Below are 23087 nucleotides of genomic sequence, written 5' to 3' on the forward strand. Positions count from 1 at the left end.
CAGGTGCAGGAACAGAACATAAATCATAACCTCACATGGATACCCTTGTGGAAGTAAAAAAAAAAACTTGAAAGCCACTGAACTCTGAGAGCAAAATATTGGAATGTTAACATTCTTCACTATCATTTTATCCCTTTTATCCTCTTTCTAAAGTCTACTTTGTTAGTTGGCCAATTCTGCAGCTGGTTAGATGGTTTTCCCTCCCAGAAATCAGACAGTTGTGAATTGTACTATTTAAAGAAAATGAGCAGAAGGTAGACAGAGATAATTATTGGAAGGAAAGATCGATGGAAAACGCAGCAGAAGGAAGCAGAGAAGAAAATGGATGACAGATATAATGGACTGGATATAGTTGACCTATGCAGAATGTGTAAGGACAACATAGGACAGACAGAGGTGGAAATCCATGGCTTTCAATCTTCTGGGAAGATGATGACACCAAAGAACGAACAAAAGAAAATGAAATGTTACATTCTACGGAAACAGTTCCTCATAACATAATGCAAAATTTAACTTCTTTGCTCATGGAACCGTCACATCTAATCTGAGGAACTGATCTATTTAATATGTGGTGATACCCAAATTGACTGCATCTCTGTTTGGGAATTAGTTGCTGGAGTTGATAGCTGTTGTCTAACAAGACTGGATTTTATGCACATCAATTCATGATAACTGTGATTATATAGAATGCATCAGACAAATCTTCAAATCCCTTTGGCTTTCTGTGCTGGTTAACTGAGCCTTTAGAACAGTCACAACACTTGAAATACACACTCTAAATTTGACATTAAATATGTCACATATTTTGTTAAAGTTATGCAGCAAAGAACAATTCTTTTGGAGGGAAGGCAATAGCCAGTAACCACTAAAAATGGAAGAGCATATTATTTAACTGAGTTGGCGCTTCACTCAGTACTGAATGAAAACTATAATGACCAATGATGAGAACACCTACAGCTATCCAGGTGAGAGAACCCGTTGGACACAATCATAGTCACATTAGCTCGGCTGACTTCAAAACACTTATTTTTCATATATTTATTAAATGGCAAATTTTGGAGACTTTACCATCTGTTTTGATTGAGTGCAGAATCTCAAGAGAGTTTCTGCATTTTTTTAGGATAATTAAATCAGGCTTTATTACGTTACTCATCATAAAATTAATAGCCTATCAGGATGAGCAATAATATTACATTATCCCATCAGTATATAGTAATAATCAAGAGGTTTTGTATGTGTGTGTACACTCATGCACGCTGAACTAAGGGTTTAAATTTGTCTATTTTGTGTTCCATTTGTAAATACTCAGATTTTGTTGAATTGAAATTATTTTAGGTTTGTGTTGACTTACTTTAAAAATTTCCAGTGCAAATGGACACACAGAAGCATTCTGACGAAAGGTCATCGACCTGAAATGTGAGCTCTATGTTTCTCTCTCCCTAAATGCTGTCTGATCTACTGCATGATTCCAGCACTGGGAATATTTTACTTTTAATCATCTACCAATACAATGAGGCAGCATCCATTCAGTCTGAAGTGGGGATAAGCATCTCTGAGTTGGATGCCTGGAGGTGTAGGTGTAAATGCCAGTGTCCCTTTGGGAATAGTGTGGGGGATGTATTCATAGGCCTGGATTTTACTGGCCCCGGAGTGTTGGGCTGGGAGGCGCGTTGTGACGACACCCCAACACAGTCATGCCACTGGGGAAGTTTCCCAGCAGCCAGCTGAGTGCCAGAACAGCTGTCTGCCAAATGGAGGTGGGTAGCCAATTTGAATATTTAACAGCCCTATTCAGGGCCATTTTTCTGGCCTGCTGGCACTTTGCCAGTGGCAGAGCGGTTCCCTGCCACGTTGAGAGGCCACCAGCTGCATGGAGGCAGCCTCCCAGTATTTCCGGGGTTGGGGGCAGAGGGGCAGGGTCAATGAAACAAAGAGGGAGCCGCGGGGAGAGAAGGCAGTCCCTTAGGCTCCAACGATTTTCCCAGAGGGGTTTGCCTTCCAACACCATGCCCTATGATTTTTAAATCTTTGTTTTGCTTATCTGCTGTAGGCCAGAGGTCAGCAGCCTGCCTCAGCAGCAACCACCTCTCCCGGTATCACTGCTGAGGCTTCAGAGCTGCTAGTCCTCTGGGCTGGCAGCATGGAGAGCCTGCCCTTTGCCCTTAATTGGGCAGCGGGCCCGGCAGCGGCCAATTAGGAGGCTGCCTTCGGGAAAAATGTCGATGCAGTCCCGCTGCCAGCCTATGCAGGCTCAGGACCCGCAATATGGTCCCAACATCAGGACATTCCCACCCTTCCCCCTGACAACTCCGCTGATAAAATTCAGCCCATACTCCCTATGGGCATATGACGAATGACACTCTAGCTGTGGAATTATAATCAGGTTTTTTGAGCTTTGAGTTCTGATTTGCTGAGAAATAACTTAATATTTCCAAAACTCAATCTGGTAGCATGAATTGGTACCTTTAGTATATATAGTGTGCTAGTATTTGTGTGCGTTTTTAACAGCTTGAAGGAAGCACAATTATGAACCGGAAATACTCCAATCCACAACTGGAGCACAGTCTGAACCAGGGCATTGGATGATGACAGCAGAGAACTGAAAGTAAAAGCAATGCTAAACCTCACTCTGAATGGTCATCCTTGGACAGAGAGGAGGGTGGCATAGTGATTACTGGGAATATTACCATTAAGGCACTTAGATTTTGGTCAACTGAGTCAAGGAGGCAAAGAGGGGAGAAATAGGGAGAAAGGCAAGAAGGAATTTCTGGAGGTCTTCTTATGTGTTTCACCTTTAATTTTCTTGGTATGTTACTTGATAACATGATGTCACCTGTGTCTGCTATGAAATGTCAGAGTTGCTGCTATATCAATCACAGTGGTTTTTATGTAATGACATGTTTCCACAGTGCACTGTCCAAGAAGTGCTTAGCCACAAAATATCTGTGTCTAATTCCATGTGTACACTCATAACGAAGGAGACATGCAAATCCTTGCTATTCTGCAAAATAATGTGTTTGTTACATCAACAAAATGGTCCAACTTAACCAAAAAAATGTTTAAAGAAGCAATTTCATATTTATAAAGTATCAACATTGGATAAAATAACCAATAGTACAAATGAGTCTAGTTAACAAATTGTTAATTGGACAAAATGGACTATAAAAAGGGGTGCAATTGCAGTGATATTCCCATCTAGGACCTGCAGTGTTAACCCTGCTGAAGTTCACGAGGTCAGGGGAAGATCCCTAAATTAGAATGGCAGTGGCTAGCACCCATGTCACTAGTGTAATGTTAAGGAAGCCCAGTTTTCACCAGAGGCTTCATTTGTCGTGCAACTTGCTGGTCCAGACCTAGACTACCTCAAGGGTGTGCCAAAACCATCATTAGTGGCTACCAATAATTCACCTTCCAACTGATGGGCAAGCATTGGGAATCCCATGCTCATCCCTGCCCTGTTCTCACACCACTGAGCTTGTTAGGAGTGTGCAGATGCTCCATTTGTTGGCCCTTGAGTGCATTCCCCCTGGGGTTATCCTAAGGTGCACTGGAAGGGTTGTAGATTCTTGGCCATAATAGTAATAAGTAATGAGTAATAAATTTTAACCTCTCTATATTGTAAAGTTCTTAAGATTTTATTTTTAAGAAACCATTCATTAAAATGCATTTACTTTCATAGGAATTACACTGATTATTAGTTTCAGTTAAGGTAGCCCTCAGATATCAGATTGCTGTGGATGAAAATGCATACTCAAACTTATTAAGTAATACCTCCATTTCATAAAATAGGAATAGGTGGCAAAACATTAATTCCAGTATTTAAAAAAGGTTTTTGGTGTTTGGAATATATCTTAAGAAATTTTGGACTGTTCAATCTCAAATTGGTCTATTCTATCCAAAATAAGAATTGCTGGGCAAGGTCCACAAAAATTGCTTTATACCATCCTTTTGGTCGCATTATACAACAATAATTAGTCCACAACAGTCAAGACATGAAGAAGCAGAGACCCCCCCCAGTGGAGAAAACTTTGGGAACTATAAGTCCAAAGTCACCCGTTACACTCAAGCTGCTACATTTACAATGGACAGTATTTTATGCTCTCCCCCATGGCATGTTTGGAGCTGCAGAGGATATTTAATTGGGTGGGATGGTGGTGAGTGGGACCCCACCACATTCCCGCCTCCACCCCGATTAAGTCGATGGTGGGAAGGCCAGTGAACGGCCTTCCTTCCCCCCAGCCAATTGAGGCCCTTAAGTGGGCAATTAATGCCCAATTAAGGGCCTCATCCCACCATTTGGGTATTAACCCAGTGGATGGTGAGCCTGTCGCCATGCGGGGAGCACAACATGCCAAATTGTGCACGGTTGGTTGTGGTCTCCTGGAGGGAATCCCTTGCTCCAAGGCATTCAGTGCCTGATCAAGGGACCCAGCAACGGGAACCAAGGTCCTGCTGAGAGCCAGCCCCCTGCCCTCGCTGCCAACACCCCCTACACCCCCCTCCCCCCATGACCCCATGTCACAAAATCCCTCCTGCCATCACTTACCTCTGGCTTGAATTGTTCCATGATCCTAGGCCTCTGGTTACTGCTATTCTGGCAGCAGCCGCTGCCTCCCCGGTAGCACTACAGAGCAAAAGAGCTGCCGGCCTCAGATTGGCCAGCAGCTCTCGGCAGGCGCAACTTCCTATCCCCGGGGTCCTGATCCCAGGAAAGGCCCGCCAGTAGCCGCTCAAGTGCCTGATTGGCTCATAATACGGCAGGCCTTCCGCAAAGGAGGCAACACAGGTCTCTCACTGGCTCTGAGACCCCATCGCCTCCATAAAACTCCCCCCCATGCATCAAGTCTCAAATTATTCATATGCTGTCTCTCAAAATATTATTTAAATCTATTTAATTTGCATTTAAATATATCAATACTAACTGCTTCCACTGTTTCTCCAGGGAGCCTTGTTCTATAGATTGACCAGTCAATTTGTGAAATATTATTTCTACATATTGGATTTGAATTTACCCCTCTTTAAGCACAGACAGCATCCACTGGTTCTACTATTTTGGGGAAAGTCAAATGGCTTGTCATGGTCGACAATATCTAGTCCCTTTAGAATCCTATAAACAGCAATCATATCAGCTCTCGACCTTCTGTTTTCGAGTGAGAACATGAACAATTTACGCAAACAAATCACTCCACCTCCTCAATCATTCTAGTTGTCCTCTTATGTATCCTTTCAATAGCGTCAATGTTTTTCTTGTACTGTGGTGTCTAGTTTAAGGTTATTAACATTTCCAACCTTGAAGATATGTGAGGTGAATCAAATTTATCAAAATACAAAAGAGAACTGAATGGTTAAAGGGGTACCATCTTTAGATAAAAGTGACTAATCTTTCATTTGAAAACAAACACAACTTAAATTGTATCAAAACCTAATCTCTTCTTTTGTTTGTAATGTAATTGTGACAAAATTACTATTCTCCATCACCCATCAAAAATACACTTGTCAAATATTTTTCATTAAGACGTTGTTGCTTTTCGATGTCCTTTATTAAAAAATAATAGCTAAACAAGCTGGATGCTTGTCTCCTATGGTAAAGCAATGGCAAGAAAACTCAAGAGATGTTTCAATTAAGTAATATAACAGGGCAATCATGGACTAATGTTTTTATTTAAAGGGTAACAGATGGGCAATGCTTTAAAAAAAATTGAAACATCATTTCATGCAAAACTAAAGCCTGAGGGCATAGGATTCATACAAATGATTCCCGTCAGTGACCCACAGCAACATTTAATAAATTACTACTTGCACAATTAAGATAAACATAAAGTAACATTATAGGTTTGCTGTTACAAAATGTCTTTTGTAAATGGCCCTTTTGGACTACTGAAATGTTAAATTATCAAAATAAAAATTAGGTGTCACCAAATAAAGTCCCAGTTCCAAAGGAGAATGTATTTTCCTAATTGAAAGTAACAGTGCTTCACAAGCACTGGAGTACACTGTCAAACACAAAAGCTCTATTCACCCGTGATGTACTTCATAACTGAATAACATCAAATCTACAGGGATAAATATCATGTGAATGATCTTCCAATTTTCATGCACAAAGTCGGCCTAGCAGCCACACTGCTGCCGTTCTTGCTGGCTGAATGCCCAAGATATTTGGAGGCCAGAGACTTATCTGCATGCTGCCAGCAGGTTTAAGGGTGGCGTGTTTTGACAGGCCTCGAGCAGTCCTCATATGGATCACTGGTTAGGCCACTCAATGCCTGGTACAAATGGGCAGAACAAAATTTCGACTGGGATCCCACAATCAGCAAAATGTGCTTATTTAGGTTGTCTATTCCAGGCGGGTGGGCTGCTCGCCATTTACAGACCCAGGGGCACTGGACGTCAATGTAGCAGCTGAGATGCATCTCCCAACTCAAATTTTCAATTGGCAGTTGTCTGATTTTCAGCCATGACCTTGGAAGTCTGCAGTTGAAAATCTCCCCCCATAAGCTATTTTATTAAAAAATAATGGCTTTGAAATCCTTGAACTGATATTGAAGAAGTGATCTAAGGAAATGGATTGCAATAGTACGATTCAGTGTAGCGAGCTGAACAGAAACTAAGGCCGGGATTTTGCAGCCACAATGTTAAGTCCTGACACTGGGACCCATGTGCCTGAGGGCAGCGGGCCCGCGGCAGCAAATTTACCGGCGGCGGCCATTTAACAGATTGCCACCAGGCCGCTGGCTTTCCATGTTGCTGGCCCAATCAGAGGGCCGGCAGCTCGGTAGCGCCTCCAACCTGAGATGCCTTGAAGGGTCAGTAGGAAATATATTGATGTGCTGGAGTGGTGAACTCTGCAGCAGCGGCGCCGCAGGGCGGCCATCACTGCCGGGTTGGCCCTCCTTGGGCCATAGACTCTCCGGAAAGGAAGTCCCACCCTGCCCACCCCCCACTCTTCTGGGAAGCCTGAGAGGCTACAGTGATGCAGCTGGCAGACATCACACACAGAGGGGGCCAGTCGACACCAGTAAAATGCCGGTGGCCGAGTAAAATGACCATTGATAGGGCAAACAATTGCTTAATTGGCCGCTCACCTCCAGTCAGCAGGCAGCTGAGCTGCTGCTGTTCCCACCACTGGGAATATCCCCTGCTGGCGTAAACACATCAGGCTACCCTCCCGATGCTTTTTGCATCCATTTTCCCACCCCTTCCACGTTCCTGCCCATCTCCAATGGGCTGGTAAAATCCTAGTCTAATTTTCAATTTCAAACTAAATCAGACTGAATACCTTGGACTGTTTATAACACTGTAATAATGACAAATTCTATTTTTGCTGTAAATCAGACTGTTTTCTTTCATGAGTAGTATAGTCATTTCTTTTAAGATTCAGCACAAATAAACTTTGGAAGATGGGATATAAATTTCCTCAATGTCCAGAAAACAGGCCACCTGACCAATTGAGGAGGAGGAGAATTTTCAACTTCAGTTCAAAATGGGTACATCATTTACCAGAAGCTGGTACTGAGAAGCCTGAACCATTTTCAGGTTCAGCTGGAAGCTGATTTCAGAGCAGGGAGAGTAAGGGCCGCAGTGGTCCACTCCTGCTCCTTCCAGCCCCCACAAAGGGCTGAATTTTAATAGAGCGCCACTGAGAATTATGGCATCAAAAAGTGCACGGCCACGCACGAGATATGCACCACGGTGTCGCCGCGATATTTCACACGGCGGCTCATTAGCATGGAGGGGACGGGCACTCCGGCAACGGCACCATTTTTAAAGGGCTTCAGGCCCTTAGAAGATATTTAAATTTTTAAAGGGAAATGAAACTGTGTTGTCAATTTGCACAGTAAAACAAGAAGCAAAGCCCCTCTTTCACCCCCCACCCCCCCCCCCCCCCCCCCCCCCACAGTGATCTACCAAGGTTTTAATTTCCGTCTCCCCCCCGAAAACAGTGTTTTGCCAGACCCGGCCTTTCACCCCCAAACATACAGATGTTTGCCCTTCAACCCCTTCCCACCACCCCCGTAGCCAATTGAAATAGTTTTCCCCGCAGCCCCGCCCTCCCTGAAAATTTCACTCCGCACCCCCTCTCCACCAGTGTTACATCTCAGATATCCAAAAGGAGAGTCGAAGGTGTGGGACTTCTGGCCACTGGCCGGAATATCGGCGTGGGACGGCCGTCGTTGAAAGGTAGGTTCATTTGCATTCATTAAGCTTCATTGACGTATGTAAATTACGTTTGTTTTGCCAAGTGGCGGGGGCCAGCCCAAGGCCTCGCTGCCACCAGTAAAATGGGGCAGGGCCTTCCCTGCGTCTAGGCCCAAGGTGAGCCTCTCCGGAATGATTTTCCAGGCACCCTGCCACGACCCCCGACATCGGGGGCTCAGTAAAATTCAGCCCAAAGAGGAGATCTGGGGCCCTTTTGTGGAGTGGCCATCAGCAGTCCCTTTAGGCTGCTCACTGCCTGATGTATCTGAATTACATCACGCAGCCTGGGGTGTCTAAGGGGTGGCCAACGTTCCTGCATGACTTTCTCTGCTGACTGCCTGTTTTATAGGCGAGAAACAGACAGGCGGAGTTGAAAATGATCCCTAATAGCCTTGGTCTGAGTCAGAGTGTTGTGGAAAGGAAAAGAAATAAATTCACCAATCAAACTTATTGTTATGACACACACCAAGCTTGATGTGTGGGAATGTTTGGACTTTTCCATGTGTATTATTCCTTTGTGTGTGCAGCATGATAACAGGGTATTACATTTGATCAGAGGAGTGAAACAGCCTGTATCTGTCACCCTGTGAGATTTTCAATTTAGCAGCAGATTCAGGAACTCACAGCAGCCATTGCAAGCAACACTGCACTCTCACCTTGCCTTTCAGCAAAGAAGGAACAAGAAATATTAAGAATCATACAGAAAAGAAAGAGACTTTTTTCTGCTAGAGGTGGAAATCTATTAAAATAGCGGACAAAGGAATTTCACACAAACATGCTAAGCATTCATACACTAACATCAGGCAGTGACATTCACTATGTAAATTCCCATTGTTTTTGCTCATCTAATAATATCTTTGAGAGTCTTTTACAAGCAATGATTAGCTCAAGATAAAGATGTGTGAGGCTGCTCATAAAGTAGGATATGAGCCACAGGAATGACGACCATGTCAAACTGTCCTGAATTTCAGTAATTTTGAGTTAATTTACTAGCATATTTGCCTTTGCTTAAGGAGCTGCCTGACAAGTGAATGCCTTTATGTACATCTAATGTTATCACCCCATAAACTGAATAACTGCAGTTATTCTCTTGTTAAATAAACATTCCTTTTGTACTGAGATAATGCCTTTCACAGTGTCTGCAGTCAAAATTACACAGTACCTTCAGTACAAGATATTAAATAAGTTATTTATGAAATCTAAAAAGTTGAAACAAAAAAATCATGGTAAATTCTGTTACGAGATTGCTTCTATTTCTTTTGTAAAATGTGTGTTAAGGACTTATATTTGAATTTTGGACACTGATTCATCTGGAATCTTGGAGATGGCTGACCTTTGTGTTTTTTTAAAAAAGAAATTACCAGAAGGTTTGAACTGAGTTTGAACTGCAGTTACAGCAAGTCACCTGTTTTCAAATAACCCAGCAGAGTTTGTTTTCGACTTGGAGAGATGTTTACAAAGAACTGACAAGCCAAGACTTATGGTTGTCAGGAGGCTTGTTTCTGGAAAAAAGTTTTAGGTTCAATTTGAACTGTTAAAAAAAAGCCAGTTTGCTTATTGAGAAGACAGCATATTGTTCTCCTTAAAAAAAACTGTATTTCCAATGTGGCAGATTCTTATTTCCTCCTGTATTTGAAAATAAATCCTGTGAAGAAATCTTGCATCGAATGTGTGGGAACTGAAAACTTTTTTGGTGCATTCCTGTTGTAAGACTTAACTTGCATCTTCTGCAGCTGCACCTCTTGGAAAGCCTACCCAAACCGATTTTCAACATCACCGGGAAAGAACTGTTCTGGGAATATCCTAGTAAAAGCCGCCTATTCACATTTGGAACACCTAACCAACACAAAGGACATCTTTCCTGACCTTCAGATCAGCCTCAGTGTTTTTTTTTATTTCTTTGTAAGAGCTGTAAACAAAAATCCCTTTTATTTTCCCAGTTAACCGGTTGTTTCTGTATGTATGAGGGCTAGGATAAATAAAGGGCTTTAATATTTCAATTTGTGTGTATGTTTTACTTCATTATTGGTTAAAACTTGGTTTATAATAAACTGATAATTGTGCTTTTTATTAAAGAAACCTGGTTGGTGTGCTTTATTCTGGGAAAAATAGAGTATATGATTGACTGTTTCGGTAAGTGGGAAAATTTAAATATCTGTTGTGACCTGTGGAGAAGTATGACTGAATTAACAGTGCACTCCTCCTGCCTCGGTTGTAACAATTTCTAGGAATCAATAAAATATACCACATTTAAAAAGAATGAACTGTGTCCAATTTTGACCTAATTCTGACTTCTTCGGATCCATTTAGGCCTTTGCCATTAAAAGACAAGACCTGTCAGTCCAAAAATACTGATCTCTAGATTTGGAATCATTTGAAAATAATTACATGGAGTCAGGCACAATATAGCAATTATTTTAGGAATTAGATACCAAAAAGAGGTTTGGTTGAGTAAAATAAACAAAATGTCTAATAACTGGGGCCAAGTGGGAATGCTTAGTCTATGTTTTAAAGGGGTGATGGTAATTTTGCGTTGGAAGGTAAAGTTCCTTCAGGGTTTATGAATTAATTTAATGGAAATATAATGGGGTGTGTAAAATTGAAATGAGAGGAAGTGATTGAAGATATAAGATAGAAACAGGACAATTACACCACCAAATGAGAATTTTTCTAAAATCATTTTTATGGTGATAGTAGGTGAATTGGAATCAATTCAAAGAGGTTCGGGAAAGATGTGTGAATGCACCCATGAGTAAAATAAATCACCTGGGCACACTTCACCAAAAGATATCAATCTCGTATTGATGTACATAGGAATATCAGAACAGGTGTAGGCCATTTAGCCCCTCAAGCCTGCTCCATCATTCAATGAGATCACGGCTGACCTATGACCTAACTCCATACACCCAGTTTGCCCGATAATCCCTTAATACCATTTATTAACAAAAATCTATCAATCTCAGTTTTAATATTAACAATTGACCCAGAATCTAGCAACCTTCTAGTGAACGTCAGAAAAGTGTAGGTGAGAATAGTTAATTGATAGCTTTCGCTTGGAAATGTTTGTATCTTTTCATATACTGAACAATGGGAAAACTGCCTTTGATAACCTGGTCACTACCTGAGACATCGAGACAATGCAGTGGGAGATAACCAAAGACTTCCAGACATCCCTGATCTTGTGTAGTTTAAAAACCCTAATACTGAAAGACTGGCATGTCTATGAAACACTGTCATGCTGACAAATGAAAGGGAACATCAGTTAGGCTAATTTTGGAATGGACATGTGAGCATATGGAAAATCCCTATGTAAAATATGAGGACTATGTAAGCAAAGTGCTTTTGCAAGCTTCCATTTTAGAATAAAGCTTCCATTTTAGAGTACGGCTTTCGATATAAGCATTGTAGTTTACTTAGCCAGCTATAGATTGAAACCTTGTCAGTTAAGCTTGTCCTTGGAGCTATGGGAAGGCATTCATTCATTAATGTTATCGTTATATTTATAGATGGTTTTAGGGAGGCTTGGGAAGTCAGATACTAAATGTTATCTCAGAAAAGGTAATAGAACAGATGGCTGCTAGGTAAGAGACAGAACAATTTTGATGTGCAGCCTTCCATGCACAAGGACTATTAGGAACTAGCGTGCTTTTAATGCTTATAAGCCTGGACTTGGAGTATCGATGTTTGAACATTCTCGGGGCGAGACTCGATGCTCAAATGCTACCACAAACCCATTCGAAAACTATCAGCTGGAATCCTGGTAGACACTAACAGGTTGTATCTGTCTTTAACTGACTATGCTAAGTATAAAATTTGTATTTTAACTTCTTGTATGGTAGTTTCTTCTGTAACTTGGAACAAGGCTCCCTCTAGTCTCCGAGTATCAGAGACTGAAGATTTACAGGTACCTTAAAGAATTAATTGATAGGCATTAAAATGTTCCTGCCTACCACACATACTCATTGCCCAAATATACCTCAATGGAGTAATAACATTTTGTGAAGTCGTGGCTCGCAGTATATTGGAGGACCAATACTCCTCTTTTGGTGCTGTCTGGAGACGATGTCAATACAGCACACCACAAACATGCTCCCAGCTGAAATAGTATGCAATTTTCCTGTGGGTCTGATCTGGACAAACTTGGAATTGTAAAGGACATATGGGTAGAACTTTTATTGAAGCAACTTCTGAGGAATTTTTTAATGAATTTGTCTGCCGGATGCTGTGATTTGCATATCAGTTCTTTCACCGCTATTTAAGGGTTCTATACCGTGAGTTTGTGCTGTTGTGCCATGGCCGAGCCCAAGCAGGGGACCAACGCCTCAGCAGTCTGTATTGGACAGAGCTGGTGAAAGGGCAGCACTGCAATGCCAAGCAGCAGATGGAGGAACAGGGTGTGGGTTGAGGAACAATGATGCGAGAGGGGCAGGATGCTGATTTAACTGTGAGGCTTCTGCTTCTGTTCAAGGGGGAATTCCTGCTCTGTGGCAGGAATCAATTTTAATGGCTCAGGAGTGGCCTAGAAAAATAAGTTCAGTGGTTGTCAAGGGAGATTGTGGTTATTTTGCCACGGCTGCCTCCAATTTGGCCATCTGACAAAAGTGGAATTGGTGGGCATGGTACTGAAACGCAGCCTCTATAACTTAAGTTTAACAGACTAACAGCACTTAGCAACACATCCTGAAGCAGCAAAACTATTATTTATTCAAAAGGTCATAAATAAAAAAAATCCTACTTAATGCAGGCAGCAGCTAAATGACAGCTCAGGAAGCAGTAGCACCTGGCTTTATGGGAGCAGTTTACCTCTGATCTACATCCAGCACTTCCGGAGAAATTTTGTTTGCAAAGCCCTCTAATATTCATATGTGTGTAATTTGCATTGCTGCAATCTCTTCTAGCACAGTCAGGTGCAAACACCAGAAAAGGCATAGAAGGTGTTTTGATGCAGGTCTTTTCAGAATCTGAATAGGGAAATGAGATTAGTGCCTTTTTTTGCTGTGCGTGACACCCATTTTCAGGTGTTGATTGGAAGCACTGCAGATGACAATCAGCAGTTGGATATCTTTAAAATTAACAAGTGGATTTATTTGTAGTCATTAGATATTTCTGGATTGACGGTTCATATAAGGGTTTTAAAACATAAAAATGGACTGTAAAAGCTTCTATAGGTAGATAAAAAGGAAAAGATTGGCAAAGACAAATGTGGGCAATTACAGGCAGAGACAGAAGAACTTATAACTGAGAATAAGGAAATGGCAGAGAAACTAAACAAATACTTTGAACTGGATTTTGTTGAGCTCGCAACGTCGGCAGCAGCCCGCCACGGAGCCCGGCGCCGGGAATGTTGGATCTGATCTTCCCAGCGGCAGGGAAGCTCCATGGCAGCACATTCGCCACTCTGCAGCAGGACCCAGATTTCAATATTAAAATCAGCTATTTAAATGGAAGCTGGAGCGATCTCACCGGCAATTCCAGATCTTCTGAGTGGCGTGCAGAGCTCCCCTGCCTTTCACTTCCCATCCAGACAAAGCTGGTGCCACCAAGGTGGGGAGGGCGGCAGTGGAAGGGGTCAACTCTGCATTGTCAGTGTAGTTGGGGGGGGGGGGGGGAAAGAGTTGAACTCTGCACTTAGTTGGGGGGTGAAAGGAGTCAACTCTGCATTTAGTTCATTTGGGATGGAAAAGGGGTAATCAGGGCTTTTCTGGTGTATTTGCGGGGCTGGTGGGTAAAACTTCATTTTTTGTTGCAGTTGGTGGGGGGAACGGGGTCAACTTTCATCTGTCAATGCAGGCCTGGCAGCCCTTTATAAATGGCACCAGTGCCTGCGCAGAAACAGGCGATGCCATTGACGGCGTCGCCGAGGCTGTCCCCGCCACGTGCTTGGGGGGTGGGGGGGTGGGGTGGCCACCCTGCATATTATAATGAGCTGTCACACACTAGATCGCAGCGGCATGGTGGCGCATGGTCCGCACATGCAGGCCACCATTTTTTCACCCGCCACCACTCCTGGAGACAGGAAAATAAAATCCAGCCCTTGTGTCTGTCTTCATGGCGGAAAATACAAAAATCCTCCCAGGAATACAACAGAACCAAGAGACTAGCGAGAATGAAGAACTGAAATAAATTAGTATCAGTAAAAAAGTAGTTCTTGAGAAATTAATGGGACTGAAAGTTGATAAATCCCCTGGACCTGATGATCTACATCCCAGAGTGTTGAAAGAAGTGGCTGTAGAGATAATGGATGCACTGGTGGTCATCTTCCAAAATTCTACAGATTCTGGAAAAGTTCCTGCAGATTGAGCATAGCAAATGTAACCCCATTATTTACGAAAGAAGGGAAAGCAAAAACAGGGAACTACATACCTGTTAGCCTGGCATCAGTAGTAGGAAAAATGCTCGAATTCATTCTAAAGGATGTGATAATTGGACACTTGGAAAATAATGGTAGGATTGGGCAGAGTCAACGTGGATTTATGAAAGGGAAATCATGTTTGACAAACCCTTTGGGAGTTTTTTGAGGATGTAACTCGCAGAATAGATAAGGGGGAACCAGTGAATGTGGTGTATTTGGATTTTCAGAAGGCTTTTGATAAGGTCCCACACAAGAGGTTAGTAAATAAAATTAGAGCACATGGGTTTGGGGGTAATTACTGGCATGGATTGAGAACTGGTTAACAGACAGAAAACAGAGAGTAGGAATAAACATGTCATTCTCAGGTTGGCAGGCTGTGACTAGTGGGATACTGCAAGGATCGGTGCTTTGGTCCCCTGCTACTCACAATCTGGATCGATGATTTGGATTTGAGGACCAAATATAATATTTCCAAGTTTGCTGATGACACAAAACTAGGTGGGAATGTGAGTTGTCAGGAGGATGCAAAAAGGCTTCAAGGGGTTTTAGACAGGCTAAGTGAGTGGGCAAGAACATGGCAGATGGAATATATGTGGAAAAATATGAAGTTATCCACTTTGGTAGGAAAAACAGAAATGCAGAGTATTTCTTAAATGGTAAGTGTTGATGTCCAAAGGGACCTGGGTGTCCTTGTTCATAAGTCACTGAAAACTAGCATGCAGGTGCAGCAAGCAATTAGGAAGGCAAATAGTATATTGGCCTTTATTGCAAGAGGATTTGAGTACAGGAGTAAAGAAGTCTTGCTGCAATTGTATAGAGTCTTGGTGAGACCACACCTTGAGTATTGTATATAGTTTTGATCTCCTCACCTCAGGAAGGATATACTTGCTTTAGACGGAGTGCAATGAAGATTCGCCAGACTCATCCCTGGTACACTGTGATTGTCCTATGAGGAGAGATTGAGGAGACTGGGCTTATATTCTCGAGAGTTTAGAAGAATGAGAGGTGATCTCATTGAAACATACAAAATTCTTACAGGGCTCGACAGGGTAGATGCAAGAAGGATGTTTCCCCTGGCTGGGGTGGGGGGGGGGGGGGGGGGGGGGGGGTGGATTCTAGAACCAGGGGACACAGTCTCAGAATAAGAGATAGGCCATTTACGACTGAGATGAGAAGGAATTCTCTACCCTAGCGGGCTATGGAGGCTCAGTCATTGCGTATATTCAAGACAGAGATCGACAGATTTCTAGATATTAAAGATATCAAAGGATATGGGGATAGTGTGGAATAATGGCCATGAGGTAGAAGATCAGCCAGTTGAATGGCGGAACAGGCACATGGGGCTGAATGGCCTACTCCTGCTCCTATCTCCTATGTTCCGAAAATCTACAAAGATGCAGTAATGCAAGATTGTTGCAGGGTTGAGCAAGCAGAATTTTTGGATTTTTACCAGCAATTTATCAACAAGCATGTAAATCAAACTCAGTCTACAAATAAATTCAGCACTCAGAGATTTATCCTAAATATATAGTCATTCTACTATTCATAACTTGTTTCATTTGTGCAGCACACTCTATCATTATTACTCAAGAGGTTCTTTGGTTTACAGGCAAAACTATACTTGCTGGAGGCCTTCTCTGTAATATTGGTCATGAAAGCTGCAGTTCTGACCCAGCCACTCGCTTCACAGGATTTCCATTCATCACAGTGACAGACCCTTTGCAGGAGCAGGATGCAAAAAGAAACATATTAAAGTACAGCCATTGTTTGGGTAAAAACCTAGCGGCAGCCACATCTTTTCTGAATCTATGGTGGAAGTTAAAAGATAACTACAATAACAGAACTAAACTAAAGATGTGAGATACTGTCTTAACTGAGGTTTATGTTTGGATAATGTCAATTCATATTGATCCAAACTGAGCCAATGTGCTCAGTTCCAACTCCATTTATCCACTTTAATGTGTTCAAGCTCAATGTATTGAATACATCAAAGCTTCAGCACTTAAGTTTGAACCCATTCTCACCACCCTTTCATACAGATCACTGACACTTACATCCAAGCCATTGTGTTCAAGCAGAGCAGCCTGCTTTCGAAAGGCAATATTTATTAAATCTGCATTATAAAGTTCTTTGTGGAATTCTCCACGATTACAGGATCCGCAGTTTTCAAAATCACCCATTGCTGTGGCAATTTAATGAGGTGACTAACATAAGTTACATTAGAAAGATATACTGGATATGCTCAAAAGGCCCAAGATAATGCTCTTTATTGCAGTATTTGGGTAAAAGAAAAAATGCTGCAATGTAACTAGAGCAATAACTTCACAGAAAAAAATCTGAACCAGTGCAACTCCGGTGTTGCTGCTCTCAAAGACTGTACAATATACTAAGACAGAGCGGACGGTTGGCAGTCTGATCCCTCAGGCATGAGGCAAGGTCCATTACAAGGGGTAATAGAAAGGTTAGGGTTGGGGGGGGAGAGGACGTGAGAAAAATGATGCTGGCAAGCAATTAACTGGACAGCCTTTAAAGAAAATTTGATGAGGTGCCCAACTGCCCCCCATTTAACGGAACTGATGTTTTTCATAATGTCAGTTGTGTCCTACTTGCGCCTCTGAGCAGACCTGCATGCCGGATTCATCCAGACATCCCAGTTGCTCAACAGAAGGGAAACCTGGGTTGAGGAGTTTCATTGCTCTCGGGTCAGCCCCCTCTGACACGAGGGCATATGTGGGATAGATGGAAGTTCTGCCTGCCCCAGGCCATACTGTAATATGAGTGGGAAAGATTCTGAGCAAAGATTTGATGTTCCTGAGCACATCAGATATCCCTGTGCTGTCAGGCCTTCTGCACCTGACATTCCCAGATGTACCTTTGGGGCTGCAAAATTTCAACCTGTTGTGCCCCTTACAGAACACATGTCCCAACAGTTCAGTTCAGGTGATAATTTTGGGGCCAAAATTCCTCCTCCCATTCTGCTGACAGAAATATTGCCAGAGTGGGCACTGGTAATGTTTCTTCTAAGGTGGCTGAAAAGAATGTTGTGTTGGCATTTTTAGGGGCATCTTGGCCAGAACCCAGGCTGTAACCCACAGGTGGGCCCCACTTGCAATGCTGAGCACTTGCTAGTTAGCAGTCCCACTCCTTCTATTGGTCACGCTTTGAGCAGAAGAGGTTCTGTCTGCCAAAGGCCTTACAGCTTGGGCTGAGACACACTGGATCCAAATCATGCTGATTTCTGGGAGGCTATGCTGTGCTCCCACCCAAGCTGTGCTGCGAGAGTGTTGCTGGCTTCACCAAAATCTGGGGTCTTGAATAAGTTCCTTTAATTATGGTTTTTTTATATGTAGAAAAGTCTGCTGAAGAAACAGTGATGACACAATAGTACATTCTTCACTACCAAGGTAATACTGCCAGGAAAACTCCATCTTTGAGTTTCCTTTAGTTATTATTTGGGATGCGTGTACAAAAATCTGAAACAAAATTCTAGACTGGGAGATATATAAATTTGTTCAGATCATACATATTTGAAAAGGCCTGTACATCATTTTTTCAGCACATGCAACACCACAGAGACACACATTACTCTTTCTCAAAACCCTGATACATTAAGAGATTGAATTTATGCAAGAGTTCTCCTGATTATCCACAAGAACCTTGATGGAAGATCCACAGAACCCCAGAGAATTGGCATAAATACCCCTGGGGTTTTCAATGAAATATTTCAATAGAAATGAACATAGGAAGGGATGTATAATGGGCAGCTCATTTGATATTGATATCTATACTGTCATCCAAAGTTAAAATTACTCTAACTTTGTTTGGACAAAGATTTTCTTTAAAGGCTATAGGCATGATTTGTGGGATCCATGTATATTCTTCAGAAGCTGTTAAGCAACAGAGAACTCTCATGACTCTAGCTACATTTCTGGATAGTCTCCAAATAGTTTCTGACTTTCAACTGTTTCTTCTAGGTGATTGGAATATGTCAGTTTTGAAACTTTTAAGATAGCACAAATCAATATGACAGTGGCGCACCATGCTTCCTTTCCAATGTTCACCAATTACATGGCATCAGCATGGGCTTGATTGTGCAGTTGTGAATAGCTTGGCACATCCTTTGCTTTCCAATTATATTGTTTGCTGTTAGATTTTGAACCACCAGCTTCTTTATCAAGAGGACAGCTCTTAGCTGTCTTGGGCTAGGTCAAAGGCCCTGATGTCTTTGACAGTCTCCAAGCTATGAATGATTAGAAAAACAGATGAGGTGTACTGCACAGACGAGGTGTACTGCACAGACAGGGAGGCATAATAAACCAGTACAGTGGCATAATATTCTGTGCTTCATGCTATGTTGTCTTGCTAATGGCTTCAGCCCTGAGATATGGACCATACCCCTGAAGATTTTAATTAGTTTTTTTGGTCATTTTCCACCCCATTCTTCTGATGAGCACCTGAGATGCAGCTTTAGCGATGCAGACACATACCAGTGATATTTAGAAACAGAAGCTCTCCTGATTCTGGAAAATCTATTGGAGTCAGTGGCTGAGGTTTTACACAGGGAGCAAAGTACTCTGCACATTTTTAAGGATATTTTGAACCAGCTTACTCAAATAATTGCAAAAGTATATAAACACTTTGACTGGCAATGTGCGCGATATAAGTTCAACCAGAAATCTTTTTAAGTCAAGACAACACATTTGTCTAACCACTTTTCCAAATATTTACATTTATCTGACACATTGAAAGTATTAAAACTTCTGAGGTGCAGTACAATGGTGGTATCAGAGAATTGACCAGGAATAGGGTGGACATTAAAGGAGCTGACTGAAGGTATTGTTTTGAGCAGGCAGATTTTGAGGCAATGTTTGAAGGTGGAGGGAGATATAGCACAGTGAAAGCTTTAGAAACAGAACTGCAAAGAGCAGGGCTCTGATGGCTGAAGGATGTGCCAATGATAATACTGCAGATACATTGAAGAATGTGAAGAGCTGAGAGTGTAAACTGATAAAGAGCTGGGGGATTCCAGAGGTAGCTTGGAGTGACACCATGAAGGAATATATAAATGCAGATGAAGATCAGGAAAACAATGCGCTGAAACTTTGGGGACTGCAAATTTTTTAATGCACGTTAATTGGGGATGTTACACAGTGAGTACCTTAGAGTTTCCAGCAGCCTTCAGTACACCTTGCAATTCATCATCAACAGCTTGTGCACATGTGGGGGCAATATATACAGCAAATGTGCAAACATTATCCCATTTCTGCACAGACAGACAAAATTTTATGAGCCCCTGGGAAACGGGAGGGCCCATAAAATAGCGATGGAAGGTGGCAGGTTGAGTGTCCGTCACCTTCCCATCACCATGCAATTTTGCTGGGGGCAGGAAAGACCAAAGATGGCCTTCCCACCCAGAGGCCAATTGAGGCCCTTAAGTGGCCAATGTTTAGCCGCTTAAGGCCCTCTTCCCACCTTTGCTGGTATTTTACCAGCGGTGGGGCGGGGAGGTGGGGGAGGGGAGGGGTAGGAGTGGGCCTCTGCCACTTGGGGAGGTCACCCAGTAAAACAAGGTAAAACATGGTAATTAAAGATATGGATTTTAAACACACACAGGAAAATCACATCTAAATGCTAAAAGTCAGATGACACTTCAGAAACAGTATAAACATGAGAGGATTTGAACCAATGAATAGAAGTGTCGAATCCTCAAACAATGCTTCTGAACCAAGTGGAATTTAAGGTAAAAAGTTTACTTTACATTTTGATAGATATTCTAAGATATTTTTGCTGTAACATTAGCAAGGTTAAACTTTTGGATTCTGGGTTAGAAATAAGATTATGTGTTACATCTTTTAGTAATATTTGATATTGTGATATACTTATCCACTTAGAAGTGCATTGCATGTTAAATTCTTTAATAAATCTATAAAATTTAATAAATCATCTCATGCAGCATTCTGTATACAACTACAAAGAACCCCCTCTCTGTGTCTCTTCAAGTGGAGAGATACGTATTGAAGAGAGTTCCCAGACCCTTATAATATGAGATATTTATGACTTAGCCATAATTATTCAAAAATAGGCTATCCGAAAGATGGTAATATTCTCTGTTGGTTTTCTTTCTTTGAGGGAAAGCTAGTACAATTATTTGGACACAAATAAGTGTCTATGAGAATTTGTCTGGTTTGAATTTGATTAAAGGAGATTCATAGGGATGTACTCCAGATTTAATTTAGTCCTTATAAGGGGTTAAAGTCATAAATCACTTCACCAAGACTCCACTTAAATGGGACAGTAAGCACCTCTGGCAGGTCTTAGAGGAGATTGGGATAGGAGACTGCAGATGCAGTTTATTGGGGTGGATTTGTGGTGGTATCCTTTAAAAAAAATTATGTTCCTATTACTGCCCCAACAAGGATGGCAACTTAAAAGAGTATTTCCCACACCCGATTAGTACTCCACAGCTTACACTTAAATATACTGGAATATTTCAGCTGTATTACTTTTGCTGCAGCTTTTGCCCTAACAATGCTTAGAATCTCTAACAGCCCAAATGTAACATTTCAGTGAAGAGGATTTAGTATAGTAATAAACACAATCAATTAGATTTTTTTTGCTGTCTATCCACGTACAGTCTGTCTGGATTTGATAATGGAAAATAATTTAAACTGCACTGTAAATCTACAAAAATTTAGACAGCTGTTAACTGCTTGTGTTATTAATAAATGAGATGTGTGACTTGAGTAAAATGTCAGCTGTTATAACATAGTATAATTATTGCAGCAGATCGACCAGGTTCATTTAATTTTTTTTGGCAGGCTCCAAGCTATTTCCACTTCTGTCAGATCACCCACTTCAGATGAAGCAGGAAGAATATGATGGTAACATGACCAGAAGCCTCCAGAACTGTCAAAGACAACACTTAAAAAACATTTTTTTTAAAGAGGCACATCTTGTCAAGTGCAATTAATTATTCTATGATTAATTGTGCTAGGCAAGCAGTTCCATAAATTTTAAAGACACCCCCCACCCCCGACCCACCCACCGCCACTCTGCTTCTTTAGCAACACTGGATGGCAGGAACAGGATGGCATTCGTGTTGTAAGGTATTGCTAAGGAGCTAATGCCAGGAAATATGTTGTGTGATGTATTTCCACCACTAATCTCTGATTTGAGTATGCCTGCCTGTGTATGATCAGGTGTATTAAGTCTGATACCACTTCCAGCAAAATATGATCGAAGAGGCAGCTAATACTGGGAAGCTAGTGGAAATGTTCCTTGTCTCCATTTTGTACCCTTTCCTGCTCCAAAGGTAACTGGAATTGTTCAACAGCAAAAAATAAGAAATATTGACCAGAATGTCTTACCTCCCAATGTCTGAAACATTTAAACTGAACTAAATTTTTTGCACCATTCATAACAAAACTTTGAAATCCAAAATTCCAGCTTGTTTGTGCTGCCCTATTTACAGCAAGATTATACAAATTATTATTGAGTGGAGACAAGCCCTTGAGTACTAACTGTAACAAACATTGAGTTGGAACTGACATTACCAGATCAGTTTCAGGTCTTATTGCAAAAATCAAATTTTAGTTAGTTTAGTCTATATCTATTATATACTTATTAATTGTTGCACTTTGTAGCGTGAAAGTTGTACTAACTTCAGTTCAAGCCTATTGAAGCACAGGTGTCAATTATACGTGTCCCTCCAGACAGCAGTTGTCAGCCTCAGGTTCTAACATTAGTATAAGAAACAAATATTGACAGTTAGATGCTGCACTTTAGGATGATTCCTAAACTTGGTATCCTAAGAGCATAGGAACAGGAGCAGGCATGTAGCCCCTGGAGCCTGTTCCATTATTCAGTGAGATCATGGCTGATTTGCGATCTAACTCCATATGCCTTAGCCTCAGATCCCTGAATACTTTTGATTAATAAAAATATATCAATCTCAGATTTAAAGATAATAATTGATCTAGCATCAATTGCTGCTTGCGAAAGAGAGTTCCAAACTTTTACCACCCTTTGCCTGTAGAAGTGTTTTCTAGGGCTGGATTTTGTGCAGGAGATGGGGCTCTCGGTGCCAGGCTGAAAAGGCAGATGAACCTCGCCTCAGTCTTCACCTGCCACCCCCGCCCACCCCGGAGCAATCTTTTACAATCAAAGTTTCACTAGCTGGGATCCCCGTCACTTTAAAGAAGTGAATCCTGCCTCCATGTGCTGCTGGCCAATCAGAGGGCCGGCAGCTCATCAGTATCAGCAGCGCCACCAGGAACAGTGGCCACTGCCGGTACTGCGGAGGCCTCAGACCCAGGCTCAGCCCTGGAACCCTGGACCAGAAGCAGGTGAGACAGGGTTGCCGGAGCCAGTCCAGAAGGCTCCAGCGAGGAGGGGGTGATTGTGCAGTCCGGCAGGGTGGGCGGGGGGGGGGGGTGGTGAAGTGGTTCCTGGTGGGAGTCCTCCGTGGGCCACAGATTGGCCATGGAGGAGGGATCTTCTCCCCCCCCCAACCAAGCCCACAGGGAATGCACCTTGTGTT

At 42.1% G+C, this 23087-nt stretch overlaps 1 protein-coding gene across 10 annotated transcripts in view; it reads right to left on the reverse strand.

The window, feature by feature from the left end:
* Positions 1-23087, reverse strand: part of ank2b (ankyrin 2b, neuronal) — an 802067-nt gene that overhangs the window by 306965 nt on the left and 472015 nt on the right. The window lies entirely within an intron of this gene.

Source organism: Heterodontus francisci, chromosome 1 (assembly GCF_036365525.1).
Source record: "Heterodontus francisci isolate sHetFra1 chromosome 1, sHetFra1.hap1, whole genome shotgun sequence".
Taxonomy (NCBI): Eukaryota; Metazoa; Chordata; class Chondrichthyes; order Heterodontiformes; family Heterodontidae; genus Heterodontus; species Heterodontus francisci.